We start from the raw sequence: 3,964 nt of genomic DNA, 5'->3' as shown, positions 1-3,964 counted from the left end.
CTGTTTTCATTCTGTGCACATATACATATCAACAACCTAATAAAAATGCTCTGGCAGTGGTCCAAGCAGGAAGAAGCACAAGACCTGCATTGGGCAATTGTCCCCTGGGCACCGGCACAGCTTAATGCGTGGTCTTCCTTAAAACCGAAAACTAAACTAACCCCTCGTCTCCCGTTGGGGCTTCAAGCTGTATTGCTGGGGACTGGGTAGTGAGGGGCCTATTGCCCTCCTCCTGTTTACCTCATTAAATAGAAAACTACAACCGTACACCTTTTAAATTCAAGTTTCTCTCTTAAACAGAATTAAGACCTTGTGAAACAATCTTCATTCACATGTCATTCAAACCAAACAGAAACTGAACAAAACTCGCCAAACCGTCTTTTTTTTTTTTAATCTTTCCACTGTTCCAACAATCACCAATTCTGCTGTCTAACCATCTAACAGATATAATAATCATACATACTTACTACACTGTAAAACCAGATAAATTAATTTAACTGAAAAAAATAGTTGGGACTGATTACATCAAGAAAACAAAAAGTAAAACAAAAAAATCTTGATCAATTAGCTTTAATAATTTTACACTGACAGACTTCATTTAGTCATTTTTATTTGCATTATGAAAAAAAAAACTACTAAAAAGTATACTTAGGAATATTTTGGTAACTGATAAAAATTTAGTTTCTGTTACTTAAAATGTTCAATCTGTTTAAACAATTATTTTTGAGATGTAGAAATAATACAACTTTTAGAGAAATTGATGCAACATAATTTATTATATATATATATATATATATTATATTAAGTTCCATATCACATGCAAGTTATTTGCCTTTACCAAGAAAAATAAGGTAATCTAGTAAGTAATATCAGTGGTATTAGTTAACTAAGTAAACCACTGTTCTAGCTTAAAGTAATAATCATTGAGCTTTTCATAAAAATAAAAAAAAAGAAGTGATTCCATTTATGGCCAGCTCACTGTCTCTCCTCTCTCCAATCAGAGAAGAACTGGAAAGAGGAAGAGGAGACAAGAAAGGAAAGAAAACCCCAGAGGTAAGCAAAACTATAGGCCAGTTATTTGCTTGTATAAAGTGCAGGGAGGTGTAGCCACCCCCACAACACAAACATACAGCATGTCCAGCAGCACTCCAGAGAGGTGATAAATCTTGCTTCAGGTTTTTTTCTGTCAATGTCATTTCACATGACAACCACTAGGTGAAGATAGATGAATGTATGAATAAATATGTGAAAGTGATGCTTCAAAAGCCCCACAGCAATGAGCACTTAACACCTACTATAGAAATAAGAAACCAAATAAGAAATAGCTGATGATAATATAAAATATAACAATAATAGAGTAATGCAGGTGTAGTGGGTGTGTTACAATGTGTAGTTTGAGTGCACCATAACCTGATTCCTCAATCTGTATCGTCAGTCCACACGGAGGAGTAGAAGCTGCCTCCCGAATCATGTCACGCTCCGTCACGCTACAAAATACAAATCATCAGATAGAGGAGACTTTCCCTTTGTTCGCATTCTCACTCAGTCTCGCTCTCTGTCCCGTTTTTCCTTGCCTCCCCCTTTCTCTCTGTCATGGATGACCTTGACTGACAGTCTTGTTGCTACAGGAACCACACCATGTCTATTGTTTCGTAGTGAGACAGGAAGGTGTGAAATTCACAATGCGGTGGCTCGGATTGGATCTAAACCTCAGAGTCGATTTCCAAGCCGAAGCAGACAGCAATCGGTTCAAACCATAAAAACTGCACAGGAGATTGTTTGCATTTAACCATGTAAACACACACACACAGGGTTTAAGGTGCAAGCAAGTTGCAGAATAATGTCTGTGGGGGGTAAAGCCTGTAGGTCATTCATTATTCAGTGTTGCACAGTAAACGCCCTCCCAACTCTGTTCCGGAAGCAGGTAAAACACATGCATATTCTCAGTCATCCCTCACACACACACATACACACACACACACATACTGTATTCAGGCCACTGGGGTGACTGGGGGTCCATCAGGGGGTAAGAGGTGAGACAGGGCAAAGAGATGCAATGAACAGCCTGCCTGGAGGTGTAATAAGCAGAGAATGAGAACTGGAGGCAGACAGACAGTACAGCTGAGAAACAGCACACACACCCCGTACTGTGAAACAGCAAATTGTCATTTTTACTTTTAAAATAAACAAACACATATAACATGTTAATTAGTGAACTTTAGAAAGCTCTTGTAGGTGGATTTTCTTACCTTTGGACAGAGCCAGGCAAGCTGTTTACCCCCGTCTTCCATCTTTGTGCTAAGCTAAGCTAACCGGCTGGTAGCTTCATATTTACCGTACAGACATGAGAGTGCTATCAATGTTCTCATCTAAATCTTGACAAGCACATAAATGTGTGTCCTTGATGTGGAACTTTTACTTTAAAAAGGTCCAGTGTGTAACATTTAGGAGGATCTATTGTCAGAAATGGAATATTATATTCATAGGTACGTTTTTATTAGTTTACAGTCACCTGAAAATAAGAATTGTTAACTTAGAATGAACCATTTTTTTCTACAGAGGGAGCGGGTCCTCTTATACGGAGTCCGCCATGTTGAACCAACATGTTTCTACAGTAGCCCAGAAGGGATAAACCAAACACTGGCTCTAGATAGGGACTTTCACATTTTGTGACCATTGTAGTTTTTCCTACATGCTTCAAACGGAAGGGTGAAGGGGCTGTAACCTGCAACTACAATGCTAAATGGCACTAAATCCTGCACAGTGATCCTTAAAGTAAAGAACAAACACTGTATTTTCACAGGCTGCGACTCTTATTTGCACAGCATTATTTGCATTGAGAAGCCTATGAGGAAAATGTAGCTATAATCCAATCTTTCTATCTATCTTTTCATATATATTTCCTGTTTTTTAGGGAGCCATTGTTTTCTATGTTTTTTTCACCTTGCAGGGACTTGAAACTTGCTTGAGCTATGTCATCTGTCACACTATGTATACTGTATATTGTTGCTATTTTTCTTGCTCATTGTCTGGTAAATAATCATTTGAGATCCACTGTTGATGGATGGTGCTTAAATGCGCTTTTGCAAAGCTGTTAAACATGAGATATTAGAGTTGGTTCCTGAACTGCGTTGTAATGACAAGCTACTGCACACAGTGAGAAACCCCAGTGAGTAAACATGGAGGTGCAAAGGAGTGAATTTGATGGCTGTTAGCAGCCAGCTGGAGTTTTATTCTTGCAATACTTCATTCTTGCTATATTTATTAAAATAAAAGCTTCTGGAATGGTGGCTTTATGACTGCAGATACCAATGACTGGGAACAGCATTTAATATGAAATCAATTACTATATCTATGTAATTAAAGGATATTCTTCCTCACAACATACACTTCTGACTGGCACAATTATTGGCATTAGTATTATTGGCAATGTTAGTGGGCGCTTTAACACCAAAAGTGTTTAACTGGCTTTAAGTCAGAGACAGTGTGATGGCTACTGAAGAGAAAGTGTGCAAACAGGCAAAGGCCACAGGCTGCACACAATGCAACCGCTGAGATTCAGTCTCATTACACAGTGACCGGCACGGCAGGGGACTCACATTGATTTATCCATCAAAGGATAATTTCAGTGGAATTTGGTCCTTGATGGATGGTAAGCCAGAGCTCAGATGTGGAGCAGACACAGGTCTGACAGAACAGTGACGTGTTTTCTTCTGAGCTTGCGTTTCCTTCTGAGCTTGCGTTTCTTGTGTCTGCTCTGACCGGACCACCCTGAGGGACTTTATTGCAGTCTGCTTTAGGTGATATGACTGTTTGAAATCTGATATTGTTAAAGTTACTGTAGTCTGTGCTTGAACACAAGAAGATGGATCACTGTGAATGACAGAACCTCTTACAGTATGCTTAAAGTACCATACTGCCATGCCTTTTTTGTGTGCATATTTTGGCCTCTCTCTTATTTTAC

At 39.0% G+C, this 3,964-nt stretch overlaps 1 protein-coding gene across 1 annotated transcript in view; it reads right to left on the bottom strand.

Moving 5' to 3' along the window:
* Window positions 1-3,964, bottom strand: part of cdk14 (cyclin-dependent kinase 14) — a 202,912-nt gene that overhangs the window by 161,859 nt on the left and 37,089 nt on the right. The gene's annotated exons all lie outside the window — the stretch shown is intronic.

The sequence above is a fragment of the Morone saxatilis genome, unplaced genomic scaffold (genome assembly GCF_004916995.1).
Source record: "Morone saxatilis isolate NCDOM2014 unplaced genomic scaffold, NCSU_SB_2.0 Contig24, whole genome shotgun sequence".
Lineage (NCBI taxonomy): Eukaryota > Metazoa > Chordata > Actinopteri > Moronidae > Morone > Morone saxatilis.
The sequence above is the reverse complement of the archived record's forward strand: the minus strand, read 5'-3'. Positions and strand labels throughout refer to the sequence as shown.